Source organism: Vombatus ursinus, unplaced genomic scaffold (assembly GCF_900497805.2).
Source record: "Vombatus ursinus unplaced genomic scaffold, bare-nosed wombat genome assembly UNPS02014863.1, whole genome shotgun sequence".
NCBI classification, from domain to species: Eukaryota; Metazoa; Chordata; class Mammalia; order Diprotodontia; family Vombatidae; genus Vombatus; species Vombatus ursinus.
In genome coordinates, this window is record NW_020954641.1 from 34,610,694 (window position 1) to 34,625,798 (window position 15,105).

The window sequence follows — 15,105 nt, forward strand, 5'->3', positions numbered from 1 at the left end:
TTGCTCATTCACTGGGGAGAATTTCTCAAAGAGAGAGAGGAAAAAAAATGGATATTTTGTTCCACACAAAACTGAGTCCCAGGCTGTCTAAATAGAACAAAAACAATATGGAGAGATGAAAAATTTGAATGATGTAAATGGCTAATGGAAGACTATATTCCATAGGTTGGCTGTTTCGTGTCGTTAGCTGTTAGACTAGGTGATAGGCATAATGACATTTGGAGCCAGAAAAGGCCTTAGAGATCACCTAGTCCACTTTCCTCCCTTGAGAAAGGAGGAAACCGAGGCCCAGAGAGCACTAGTGACTTGCTCAAGGTCAATCAGGTAGTATATGAGAGGGCATACAGTATTAGAAACAGTCCAGAACCGATGCTTTTCCTGCTACACCTTGAAATTCCAATTCATTTTTTAAATTCCAGCTCAAATGCTACTTCCTCCAGGAATTTTTCCTTGATTCTCATCCACTCAGTAATGAACTTTCTCCCTCTCAGACTTCTCCTAACAATTTGTTTGTACTTCTCATGCACTTATTATTATTATTATTATTATGTAACATACTGATTTGTGTGCATGTCATATTCTCCTACTAGAATACAACCTTCATGAGGGCAGGAGCTATGTCTTACCCAAACCTTCTTTCTCCCCTAAAGCCCGGCACAGTGAGTAGATACTTAACAAATGCTTGGAAAATAGAAATTAATTTTCATTTTATGCTGTGAGGACACCATGTATATTTGAGATGGCAGGATCAGGATTCAAACTCACCACTTTAAATCACTATTACAATGGAAGTGAAAGACTTCAACAATTCCATTCCATTCCAATTTTTTTTTTTTTTGGAACTAACATCAATAAACCCCTGAATTGTCTGCCTACAGTATCATGTTGGGCATTGGGAAAGTCTTTCCTTTCGTACAGCTTTTGTGCAGCACCTAAATCATAGCTTTTGACTTGTCCTGGTGAAATGGAAAGACTGCTGGTGCTGAAGTCAGAGGATCCGGGTTTAAATCCTGTTTCTGACACTTGCTGTCTATGTGATGTTCATCAAATCACCTAACTTCCCTGAGGTCTCGGTTTCTTCAACTATAAAATGAAAAAGCTAGAATAGATGGGCTCTAGGATCCCTTCTGGCTCTAAATCTATAATCTTATGAGTCACACATGTCAGACCACCAACCATGGCTTGGAGGTCATCTGGGTTCTTATAAACACAGTGGGTCAACTACCTTTAGCTTAAGCTCATTCTCTAACTGCACGTAACTATAAGTTCATCTATACTAGCAACAAATGAAAGTAGTGGAAGGATTCCCTACCCCCCTTGTCTATCTGGAAGGAAACATTAATAGTTCTCATCTTGGAAAGGTTCTATGATAGAGGGGAGGGAAAGACACACACACATTAGACTTGAAATCATAGAATCACACATGCTAAAGGGTACCCAAAGGCAATCTAATCTGACTGGTAGCAAAACACATTCTCTCTCTATATATATAAAACATCTCTTTATCATGCCAGACTCCTTCTCCTATTGGTGAGTTCCTTCCAGAGCCTCCATTTTGGGGAGGGGTTCGGCCTTGCCATCAGTCATTCCCTTCCTGGTTCTGCTTCAGACTCTCCAGACTTTGACACCACGCTAGCCTTTTCAGTTCTCTTTTGTGTGTCCTCTTCCCCCATTAGAATATAAGCTCCTCGAGGGCAAAGAGCATCTTTCTTTTTGCTTATATTCGTATCCCCCCAAATTAGCACAGAGCCAGCGTACCTAGTAAGCACTTAATAAATGTTCATTGCCTTGCCTTGCTTGGTCATTTGACTTTTGCTTAAAGCCTTTGTTCCAAAGACAATGGAACTCATCACTTTCCAAGGCAGCCCATTCTACTTTTGGGTAGCTCTAATTGCTAGTAAGATTCCCCTTGGTTCTAGTCTAAATCTTGCCTCTCTGCAACCTCCACCCATTGCTCCTAATTCTGACCTCTGAGGCCAAAAAGAACATGTCCAATCCCTCTTCCATGTGCTGGCTCTGAAAACACTTAAAAGTCAGAGCCAGCCAATCCCCTCAACACCTTCTTATTTTCAGGGTAATTCGTCCCAGTTCCTTTAAATATTCCTGTGGTAGGATCGTGTGGCCCATCACCATCTTGATTTCCATTTTTCATGTTTATCAATGTCTTTCAAAAAATGTGGTGGCCCATATTGGACACAATTCTCCAAATGTGGTCAGCCAGGACAGAGCACAAACAGCACCATCGCCTTGCTAGTCCTAAATATGGTAGCTCTCTTGGCTGCCATAACACACTGCTGACTCAAATGGAACCTACAATCCACAAAAAACCTTCAGATCTGTTTCAGATAGACTGCTCTCTAGCCATCCCTCCCCAATATTGTATTTATGAAGTTCTTTTTTTTAAAGCCAAGTATGAGAGTTGGCACTCAGTCCTATTGTATTTCACCTTATTTAATTTAATTTAACATTTTAGCCTGGTAAGAGGCCTTTTATAGATACTGATGCTGTCATCCAGTGTACTGGTTATCTCTCTGAGCTTTCTGCTCCCGGCAAACTTGAAAAGCACACCCTCTATATCTTTATCCAGCCCAGGAAACTTGGATTCAAGGCCTAGCTCTACCACTTACCTGGCCATGTGACCTTGATAAGAGCCTCTAGTACTACCTACTTCTCACGATAGGTGTGGAAAAGAAGTACCCAAATACTGGATGCAAAAGTATTTTATAAACTTAAAGTGGCCTATAATACACAAATGTAAACTGTTCAAAGGGGAGAAAGGAGAAAAGATAGAACTATTTAGGTCAGCTCCCCCGAAAGTGGACAACTAAGTAGCTTTTCTTCTCCCTGATCCTGGCATATTTTAGAAAGGGAATGATTGCTTTGCCAAAATTAAAACATAGTCCCAAAGCTCATTGGCTGCCATATATAACTCCCTAGGAGCCAGAGAAGAGCTACCTGCATTTTATATAAACCTACTCAAAATGCCATGCAAAATAAATGTGAGAGAAAAGTAGGAACTAAAGGAACATGTTGCGTTTGTGCTTTTAAAGAAGAAAAGAAAAAGGAAAAGGAAAATTGATTACTTGGAGAGGAAGAATGAAATCTTCTTGAGATACATGTTACAGATTTATTAATGACAGGATATGGGCCCTGGAACTGCCCTCCCCCTCAACTTTCCTTGAACTTTCCCACTTATGGTCAAGTCTCTGGCATTCACCTGAGGCTATAATCCTTTCAACTGGCCTTTCCTTGTGGCTTACACCCAATCTCCCAATTCTCTGTTACCTCTAACCTAGCACAGCCCTTCCTTGTCTGTTACCTCCCCATCGCCAGGCCACTTCCCACCCTTAATTCCATCTAGACCTCTTCTCTGTTCCCACAGTCTTCTGTATAAAAGATTCATCTTACCTCCATTAAATTGCTCAGATTCCTTAAGAATCTGGCCAATGCTGAGATTCCTTAAGATCTTGCCCACATCTACCAGTGTTCTAACAAACGTTGTCTTTGGCTGAAAGAAAGCTTAAGTCAAATTCTTTCAAGGCAAGACCTGTGTCGCTTGCCCCAGCTCCCCTAAACCTCAACATTTCCACTTAAAATTTGAAGGAAGGAAAGCCTCTGGCTTGAGCCTTGTACATGTCTTTGAGGGGCACAGATCTAGGAAGAATCTAGAATTTTAGAGCTAAAAGTGACCTCAGAAATCTGTCTATTATAACCTCTTCATTCTATAAATGAAGAAACTGAGGGCCAAAAAAGAGAAGCAGCTTAACCAGTGCTAACTCCCAGTCAAGAACTCTTACATTTTAAGTGGTCCAGTCCCTAGTACATAGGCAAAATTATACTCTTCATGATCAGAATAACATCCAAACTCATACCTAGGGCAGGGGAATTTGGATATTGTCCCAAGGTGCCAAAATTTAAAGTATACTACCAGCACTTGAAGTACTGTTGAAAAAACTTTATTTAGCACCTAGGTAATATCCATTTTACAATTAGGTTGCAAGCTACCAAGTAGTTCACCCCATTCTGCTTCCCTCCACTCCCTTCCATGGCAATCTCACTATATCTTAGGGTCTCTGCCTTCCATTTCTTGCCCCCTTCTCCTCCCCAGTCATTTCAGTTGTGTCTTACTCCTCATGACCCCATTTGGAGTTTTCTTGGCAAAGATACCTGAGTGGTTTGTCATTTCCTTCTCCAGCTTAAATACAGATGAGGAAACTGAGGCAAACAGGGTTAAGTGGGTTCCCAGGGTCGCACAGCTATAGTAAGTGTCCGAGGCCAGATTTGAACTCAGAAAGATGAGTCTTCCTGACTCGTCAGGCTCTGCACTCTATCCACCGTACCCCCTAGCTGCTTCCCCACTACTACCGCACCATGACCAGCTGAACTTGCTCTGTGTACTTCTTGCCCCAGGCACAAGAATTGCTGGTTACACCTCTGGCTATATCCATAAAAGGGAAGAGTTCCTAACTCAGTTGAATAACCTGAGTATATCCTACTTTAGATCATAGGAACAATGATAGTACCCTGGACAGATGTCACCCAAATGGATACAAAGATAAATGAGATGACTCCTTTCCTCAATGATGTTGCAGTCTAGTAGTAGTCTGAGAACACCTGGAACAGGGCACATCTGGCTAGAGTATCAAGCAACTGGTGGTAGCCTAATGTTAGAACTTCCATGTCTTTCTTGAAGTACAGGCACACCAACAACCATGTAAATTCCATATCCCCTGGATATGTCTGCATAGAATGTGTATGAATACAATTCCAGGGTAAGCGGTGGGCACATGCTAGTTCTTTTTCCGGCCTGAGTCTTGAAATTTCAGTTGATGTAATGAAAGCCAAAACCTAACATGGAAGGAATGAGCGTCCAGAGCAAGGAAGGAAGAGAGCTTAGAGTACAGGCTACAAAGAGTCAACCAGAAGTAAAGAGGAAGTAAAAAAGTATGGACAGGTATCTTATGACTAGCCTGGGTTAAAAAGGGTTTAGAAGTTGGCCAGGGTCCTACACAGAGTTTTTAATAAGAATCACTCGCCTCCTTCCATGAAATATGATTCCTTGTCTTAAATGGGAGTGCAAAAGTGGCGACTAGCCAATGTGCTGCTAAGAGCAAGTTCATATGCTGTCGGCTGCTGTCCCTTGGCAAGTAAGACTGCGTCAATCTGCCACTGCCTACAAGTCAAAATGCCATATTCTCTTCCAATGTCACATTTCCCCTTTAACTAAGAGGAACATATAAGATCCATCAATGAGTACCAGGCCATCTGGCTTTTATTTTTACTTACTATAAAGAAAAATAGAATTCAGTGGGTCATTTTTTTTTTTTATTTCAGCTGTGTTGTTGGCCTTTATCAGTCTAAGACCACTGAGAACCACAACACAAACTCATTATTTAACCATTTAACATTTGTTAATTAAGATGTGACACTGGTCACATTCTAGACTTTTTCTCCCTATTGAATTGTTTTTCCATAGAAATTATCCTGCCAGTATCTATGTCTCAGCATAAGCTGGAGAAAGAACAAAAAAAAAAAAATTGTGCCAGGCTGAACGATCAAGTGGAATTAGATTGCTCTGCATTCGTGTTTGATAACACCACTGTGCCTTTGCATAATTCTTGCTGATTATCAAAAGGGAAAAAGCTATAAATCTGGCAGATGAATTTTTATTGGCATTGGTCCCTTCTGGGGGAAACCGGAGGAGCAGAAGGGTTTGTAAGGATCGTGTACATTGGGAGATTGAAATTTCATTCTGTAAACTTAGCTTGCCTAAATCATCAACAATGCAAATGAAAATAATTTGCTATATTTGGCACCAGAGAACTACAGATCAAAAAAGAGGAAAAAAAAGGAAAGAAGAAGAAAAGAAAATAAAATCTGCCCAGAATAGACTATAACATTTAAGCAATGGAAAACTCTTGTGGAAAGGAAAAAAGAAAAAAAAAAACAGATGAAGAGTTTTGAATCAGAATCCTAATGGGTTTAAAAAAAGGAAAATTTTTAGGAAGTTGTAAATAAGCATCTGGAGTTGAAACATCTGTGTGCACTGCTGGCACCAGAAGGTGAGATTACTTGTTTTTCTTCACTTGTCATTCTTTTGGGGGAAGGGAAGGGCAATTCTATGTATTACAGACTGCTTTCTAATTGCTTTTACTTGGAATGAGCAAGGACTGTTTTGAATTCCACTCCTAGACGCTTAATAGTTCTGTGACCCTTAGCAAGTCTTCCTTGCTCACTTCACCTCTCTAAGATTCAGTTTCTTTGCTTACAAAATGGGAAAAAAACAGCACCCACCTTAGAGTTGTTGTAAGAATCAAATAAATTAACAAATCTTAAAGCACTTTATAAATATCAGCTATCAATCAACTACTATTAATTAAGTGCCTACTTTGTGTCAGGCACAGAATTGTTTTTAATTCATTCCCAGTTCTTTCCTTTAGTTGTTGAGGAGAAAGGGGGTTCTTCCCATCACTGATTATCTATAGGTCAAGGTTTCATTCAGAACTAGCACATTCAGTCTCCATCCACGACTTTAGAATCCTTCTACCCAGTCCTTTCCCCTTCTTTCCAGCAGACCACTGTCCTCAAGTTAGTGGCCCCTTTGCCTCTGGTTCCTCCTGCATCCTCCTTTCCCTATGGGCTGCTTTTAGCTTCCCCCTCTGTCCATGCTTCTCCCCTCTGCTCCTCCACTCCCCTTCGGAAAGCTTATGATTACTTATTCTGTTTCCTGTGCCCTGTGACATAGGAGGAGTCCCAGATTCTAGTAGTTTGAGACTTTTCTTTTTTTTTCACTTTTAAAGGTCTATGGCACAGGGTGCTCTTTAATATTTAGCCTCACAGATAATGCTTTGGGCTTTTGAGGTCGTTGGAGACAAGAAAACTACCTCATAACCCTCTTTCCCCTGGGAAATTTACCTGCTCCCCCCTCCCCAACTTGTAGTACTTCAATTCACAGCTTCTATTATGAAAATGGTGGCAAATTATTCTCTTTCTTTCTTTTTTGGATTGTTCTGATCTGTCAATGAAGAAATTACCTGCCACCTTGTAGCAGCCCTGCTTTCTCCTTCACCCATTGCTGCTTCCTTTTGTGTTTGAAAAGGGATTCATTATTTTTTTCTTTCTTAACCTCTGGCGAAATCTCCCTTTCATTCTCCCACTTAGCTTTGCTTATCACTTAACTTAATTCTCTAATCCCCATAGTCCCCATCTGTACTTTCTGCCTGGTTCCCAGCATTCTCCTCTTTTATAACAGGGAGCTAATGAGGCCACCACTGGAGTCACACACTCTGCTCTGATCACTGAGAAAGGGAGAAGACAATTGAAGTGGAAGCAAGACAATAGAATGGAATGAAATGGCAGAGATATTAACAACTCATTTCAGGTCAATGATGAATAGAAGACCAGATTCAGTAGTGTGGAAGCCTTATAGCAGATCTGTGTAATCTAAGTAAATAGAAAAATCAATCAGTCCATCAACAAGCACTTATTAAGTGATTACTGGGTGCTAGGCACTGAATATAAAGATAAAAATGAAATGGTGCCTGCCCTCAAGGAGCTAACATTCTTTCCAGGCAGACAGCATGAACATATAGGGAGATACAAAATGTCCTTACAGGAAACATTTCATGTAGAAGATGGCATTTGAGCTGTGTTTTGACGAACTGAGGAGTCAAACAGGCTGCCCTCAGGCCTCAGGTAGTCTACAACATTCCCCAGTGCTGCCTGAGGCAGATTAACATGCAATAGAAAATATTTAATAAAATGAATAAAAATACAATAAAACCTAGATAATATTAATATGTTATTTTCTTAATCAATATGCAACTCACGGTGATCCTCATGCACAGTTTAGTGGTCCTGTTTCCATCTGAGTTTGACACCACTGTTGAAGAAGATGAAGGATTCTAAATGGTGGAGGTGAAAAGGGAGTGTATTCCAAGCATATGCAATCGCATATAGAGAGGAGATAGAGTGTTGTTTGGAAGGAAGAATGAGTAGCCCAATTTGACTAAACCAAAGAGTTTAGTGTAATAAAGACAGAAAGGTAAGTTAGGACCAGGTTATGAGGGGCTTTAAATGCCAAATAGCACAGTTTACATTTGATCATGAAGGTAATAGAGAGCCACTGAAATTTATTAAGGATAGCAACCCACTTAAGAAAAATAACTTTGGCAACTATAGAGTGCATGGATTGGAGAGAGAAGAAAATTGAGAAAGGGAGAACTAATGGCAAATCACATTTGATTGGAATTTGAGGCTATGGCTCTTCATGGACATTAAAAGAGGTGATGGTTTCCTTTGGACATTGGAATAGGCAGTGAAACAGATAAGCCAAGGAATTCAACTTCACATTACTAAATTCAAAGCCTTTTACATTTGCTTGTAACAACCCAGTAATGCAGAAATCCATGTCCATATTAAAATGGTTGAAACAACTGGGTTCCCCCATTCCACGTCCACTTGTTGCTATCATGTATGCACAGAATCTGTGTCTAGTCCCTGGTGATAGAGATAAGCACGAAGTTTAGACTCTCTCTAAGGTCAGACCAGCTCCTCTGGGAAGATTGGGCTTACTCCTAAAAGGGTACCCAGAGTACAAACATGAATCAGATGTATCAGGTATGTGCTAGGCAGTTTTGTTTCTGCACAGAAAGCTAATGGTAAATGATAAAGAGTCATAGAATGATTACAATCAGTTGAGGGGCAAATATTTAAGCCTCTGGGGACATACACAACAGGGCTGCTCGTGAACCATTTTACACTTCACCTCTCCTAAGAATAGTCCAATCAATTCTAAATGGGCTCTTTTTTCCCAGTGGTTTCTATCTGTGTGTGGGTGAAATTTTCCCTCTCATCTAGCCTGCCAATATTGCTTTTGTCTCTACAACTATTCCCCAATTCTTGATGCCTGGGAAGGGGGAAGACAGTGGCTGCCTTTTTTTGAGTTCCCACGGGCCCCGTGCAAAAGGAAAGAAGGAACAAATAAAAGATCATCAGAGACGTAGGGTTGCTTAGGAGTCCATGTGTTTATTCATGGACCAGCCTGGTGGGGAAGAGGGGATGTCCCTCCTCACCACACACACACACCGGTGTTCCTAATGCCACCTAAGTGTCTCAGGCCTAATTTTGAACTCAGGTACTCCTGACTGCAGACACAGTGCTCTATCCACTGTGACGTCTAGCTGTCAGGGTCACACAGTAAGTATGTGTCAGAGATGAGATTTGAACAAAAGTTTTCCAGGCTTTGAGGCTAACTCTCTATCCACCTTGCCATACTGCCTCTCAATAATAACAGTAGCCCATGGTAGGGCAGCTAGGTGGCACAGTGAATAGAGTGCCAGACCTAGAGTCAGGAAAACTCATTTTCATGAGTTCAAATCCAACCTTAGACACTTACTAGCTGTGTGACCCTGGACAAGTCACTTAACCCTGTTTGCCTCCACTCCTCATCTGTAAAATGAACTGGACAAGGAAATGGCAGTCCAGTCCTGTGTCTCTGCTGAGAAAACCCTAAATGGGGTCATGAAGAATCAGACACAACTCAAATCCACTAAACAACAAAAGAACACTTTCACTTTCACAAAGTCCTCTACATATCTTATCTCATTTGATCACTGTCATTCTATGAGATAAGAAGCATGGATATATCTGGTCTCACCTACCACCCCATACACAGGTTCTCTATAGATGGTAAACCCCATTTTTGTTTTAATTTTATGGCTGAGTCACTCTTTTATCAGTGGATTTGCTCCAAATTGGATGCAAACTCTTTGTGCCAAAAGACTCCTCTATGACCAACCAGTTAATTGGAAATCTCAATAGGCCTCCTGCTGGTTGGTCTGTCAAGAACTGTTCAATATAATCGTTAAAGCAATACTCCCTGTTTTAGCTCAATCTCATAGAGAGGCTCCTTTGCCTTTGAAAGGTTCATTTCAAAATACTTACTGAGGGGAAATTCCCTCAAGGGGGTGCTATGGCTCCAGTGGGTAAGAAGTCCCGGTACTTTAAGAGGAGGCTAGGAGCAGATAGTGCCCTGCCTGCTTTGAAATGAGAGCAAAATTGCATTAAACAGACTTTCCTTTTACTATTTTGACTTGGAAACATATGGCAGTAGCTTTCTCTTTCAGATTTAAAGTCAGTTTAATTGCATTTTGGCAAATCATTTCACTTTATTGTCCCAGTTCCCACACTAAGGATAACTTCCCCCCCTTTATTGGCATCCCTGTACAAAACTAAAATCATATTTCTAGATACAGGTGGCAACGTGTCTTGGGTGTTGACTTCCACTTATTTGGACATTTTTCACAGATCTAGTCTAAACCAGGGCTTCTCAAACTTTTTCCACTCACAACCCCTTCAGCTTTAAACTGTGGATCGCAATCCACAGTTTAAGAAGCGCTGGACCCCTACCCAAAAGGAATCTATGCTATAACACTCCCAACAAGTAGTCATCCAACCTTTGCTTGAAGACCCATCTAAGTCCCCCTCCTATTCCAAAATGTAGGGAGCACAATTTTAACATGTCATGCTGATAAATGATCTGAGTTTGCAGACCATGTTTTTCACAGGAACTCTTATGTTAATACTTTCTCCATCCTGGGCTTTTGAAATGTATTTTTTGGACCCCATCGTAAAACTTTCCCCTTCTCACTCTTTGAAATCATTTGGGATTCTGATTCCATTGTTCAGTGAGTGAGTTAGGTTAAAACTCTTTCAGCTTCATTCCATTTGCATATTTGACAAGCATACCTTCAATGGCTTTATCAGTGTCTCTGATAAAAATGTTAAGCAGCACAGGGACGAGGACAGATTTCTGAAGCACTAAAGACCTCATTCCAAGTTGGTTTTTACCCATTAAGACTATTCTTTGGGCCTGATGATAAAATCCATTTCAAAGGCACCTAAATGTATCATTATCTAGTCCAGGGGTGGGGGAAACCACAGCCTCAAGGCCACATGTGACCTTCTAGGTCCTTGGGTAGGGCCTCATGACTGAGTCTAAGTTTTACAGAACAAATCCTTTTATTAAGATTCTAGCCCACATCTCTCCATCTTCTTTCCTAAGATAGCATGAAAGACTTTGTCAAATGTCCTTCTGAAATCCAGGGATAGCATATCTATAGCATTCCCCTGACCTAGCAGACTAGTAACACTGGCCAAAAAAAAAAAAAAAAAAAAAGGAAATGTGCTTAGTTGTTCCTTGAGGAAACTCTACTAGCTTTTAATGATCACTGTTTCCTTTTCTAAATGCTCAGAATCCATCCCTTTCAATAGTGTTTGAGAACTTTGCCAGGGATTAAAGTCAAATTCACCAAACTGTAGTTTGCAGATTCACTCTCTTCCTCCCTTTCCCATTTTTTAGTTTTGAAAAACAAAATATTTGCACTTTACTTCAGGTTTCCCCAATTCTTGACGTATTTTGAAGATTCTTGATAGTGGCTCATTGATGGCATCTAGTAATTCTTTCAAAGGGTCAGTACTCAGTACTGGCAGAAGCACAACCATAGTATACTCTCTACAAGTGACTGTAAAATCTCCTTGCCATCCTTTCTTGTTTGAAGTCAGTTCATTAGCTTTTTGTCTTTTTTGTTGACTCTCTTGGCTCTCCCATGTAGATAACTGCTGCATTCTGATGTAACTATTCTGATATTGTAGATTTGGTCACCTGGGTAAAGGGATTTATTTCGGATGGGATTCTACACAGCAGGCTTTAAATAAGTAGTCATTACTTTACCACATGCAATAAAAGCAGAAGTAGGTATAAGGTGATAGATACATAATTAGAAATCCATTTAGGTTGGGGCAGCTAGATGGCACAGTGGATAAAGCTTTGGCCATGGAGTCAGGAGGACCTGAGTTCAAATCTGACCTCAGACACTTGACACTTACTAGCTGTGTGACCCTGGGCAAGTCACTTAACCCCAATCACCACACACACAAGAAATCCATTCAGTGATCTAATTAAATCTACCCTTTTTGCATCTCCTTCCTGCTGCTGTCTATATCTCTCCATGAGAGTAGAGATTGTTTCATTCTTTGTATTTCTATCCCCAATGGCTAGCACAGAGTAGGTGCTTGATAAATGCTTATTGGGTGATTGATTGGCTTTCTGTCCTACTGCCCGAATTTCCTCAAAGTTTGTTCACTTTTCAGAACTTTGTCATCTAGAATTATTCCTGCTTTGGGTACATAGGAAGTTTCAGACATTTCTTACCCAAAGTTTAAAGTTGAGGAAATCCTCTAATCAACCTCTTCCTTATATTCTGATTAACCAGAGTCCCAAAGTCAGTGGGTTTCCCCCCCTCCCAAATATCCTCCCCCAACTTTTAGGAGAAGGAAGTAAATCATGAGCAACACATGATGATTTAAATGAATAAAATCAATTGTGTAAGTAAAGTATAGGGAAAATATGGCTTGGTAACAATTCATGTGAAAAAAGAGTGTCTCCCTTATTAGACAGTGAGTTCCTTGAGAACAGGGACTGTTTTTTACCCTTTGTTTTTCTTTTTTGGTATTCCCAGTGTTTGGCACAGTGCCTGGTACGTAATAGGCACTTAATAAATGTTTGTTAATTGACTACCGATTAAACCACGAATTCAAATCAGTCAACCAACAAGTACTTGTTAAATACTTGCTATGTGTGTGATAAGCACTGTACCAGACTCTGGCGATACAAAACAAGCCAAAACTTCATTGGTTGATTTAAAGAAACAAGCAAACAAGACAATGTAATACAATATTTGGCTTCTTTGATCAAAATGTAATATTGAAAACAAGAAGCATAATTACTTCTACAATGGCATCACTCTGACCTCATTGGAATATTGTGTACACAGCCCTAATTGTGTACACAGCTCCCCTTTATTTACTGAATAAAGCATCAATTTCTGGTCATAACATTCAAGACCCTCGACAGTCTCACAGCACCCAGTCTTTCCATCCTGATACTACATCCACCTTTACACATTCTTTGTTTCAGTCAAACTGTAGTGCTCTCTGTGAAGCCCAGTTTTTGTCTCACTTTCTTTAGTTTCTGTGTCTTTGTTCACAACAATTCTCATAACTGAATTATTCTATATAGAGTTGTCCCTTTCACATCATGGGGCATTAGGGGCATAGCACCCCAATAATCTGGAAAATCTGTGCAAAATATTTTGGCCCTCCCTACGAAAAGAAGTCTGAATTATTCGGCTATTACGAGATAAAATCTGTTGATATTATACAATACTATACATACATTTTATGCATTTCTGAGTTTCTAAACTTTTTCTATGTCATCTGCAGCTTCCACAAAACTTCCCAAAAATTTCTGTTTAATTTCTTATGCTGACCCACAACATAAAAACTGTGATGAGGAAAGTCACAATGTGTAAGGGATAACTGTACATACCCACCCATCCCTCAACCCCACCATTTCCATCTGAGCAAGTCCCCTTCTCCTGACACTATTGACTTGTAAACTCCTCATGAGCAAGATATCTACAGTATAATGTAAGTTCCTTGAGGTCAGAGACTGTTATTCCCCAGCACCCAGCACATAGTATCATTGTTTATTACAATTTCATTACGTTGTGGTCTGTGTGACTTTTTTCTTTGTTGGAGAATATCTATTTTGTGTCATTTTAATCATTTTTTGGTGTGGAAAAAGGTACATTTTTTGTCCTATCTTTGCAATTGTCTTTCAGTATCTATTTGATCCAGGTTAATATTGATTAGCTCTGTGATTTCTTTTTTTTTTCACAGATTTCTTATATTCTGGTGGTGCAGTGTTAAAACCTCCCACTTACTGATTATAAAACACCTATTTCTTTTCTTGCAAGACTTTGAGATTTTCCTTAATGAATTCTGGTGTAAAATTATTGGGTGTGTGTATGTGTATATTTAAGATTGATATGTTCTCATTTTGTATAGAGCCTTTTCATAAAATATAATGCCCTTATTTATCTTTATAAATGCTTTCTGGCTTGAATTCAACTTTGTCTGATACCATTAGTGCTATACTCACTTTTTATAGTCTGGCAGCAGCATGATAAATTTTATATATCATTTTCATTTTGAATTGATTTGGATCTTTCTGGATTAAATATGTCTTCTGTATGAAGTGAATTGTTGAGTTCTATTTTTTAATCTAGGGTATGGTTGTTTTTCATTTTATTGGAGAGCTTAATTCATTTTCATTTAGCATTGCAGTTGTTAGAACTTCTATTCATTCTATTGGAATGGAATATATTTTCTTATTATTTCTATTATTAATCCATACTTGAGTAATGTGACCAAAAATCCTATTTTATATTAATATTGTATAATATTTTTATGTTAATAACTAAGTTTTTTAGTGGTATTTAACTCTCAGAAGAAATATCACAAGGTATCACAAGAAATATGCTCATGTTTCTTCTTTTTCATATTAATAACTATGAAAGACTTTTTAAACTATTTAAACATACTAAGCCTAAGCGTTCTTTAATAACTAGGTTTCTTGAACTTGAACTTCCCTTTTTATCAATGATAATAACTTTTCTTTGGCATTTCCCTTTACCCTCCACATGGTCTTCCTTTCCTTTTTTCTTATGTTTCTCTGAAATACCTTTTTGAATTATTTAGTGATTTAGCTAGTTAGTTCTCTGAAGAGTCTCACACTTTATTTTAATCAACTCATTTATCTGGAATTGAAAATCGTAAGTTATTTAAAATATTTGCCTTTTTTGTCGTGGAGATTACTTTGTTGGCCAGAGACTTCCTTGAAGTGGATCACTGTCTCTGTAAACTTTTCAAAGTTATTTGCTTGTTTAAAAAAAATCCCTCTGTTGCCTTCACAGAACATAGAGTTTTATTGAGTAGATAATTCTGAGTCTAAGGCCAACATTTCTTAATTCCATTAATGTTGTATTCTAACTTCTCTCTTTTGGATTCATTTTCAGTGTAAGGGACCACATCTAAAGACAGGCGAGGAGGCAAGAATTGAGGCAATGTAGGGGCAATGAAAGGAGCGCTGGAAATTGAGTCAGAAGGCCTGGGTTTGAATCCTAGTTCTTCTACTAGCTATCTATGTGACCCTCTAGGACAGAGCAAAGATAGAAGAATGAAAGCATAGAGAAAGCATCA

At 39.3% G+C, this 15,105-nt stretch overlaps 1 protein-coding gene across 3 annotated transcripts in view; it reads left to right on the top strand.

The window, feature by feature from the left end:
- The window catches only part of PPP2R2B (protein phosphatase 2 regulatory subunit Bbeta), a 459,792-nt gene that overhangs the window by 364,082 nt on the left and 80,605 nt on the right, over positions 1 to 15,105 (top strand). The window lies entirely within an intron of this gene.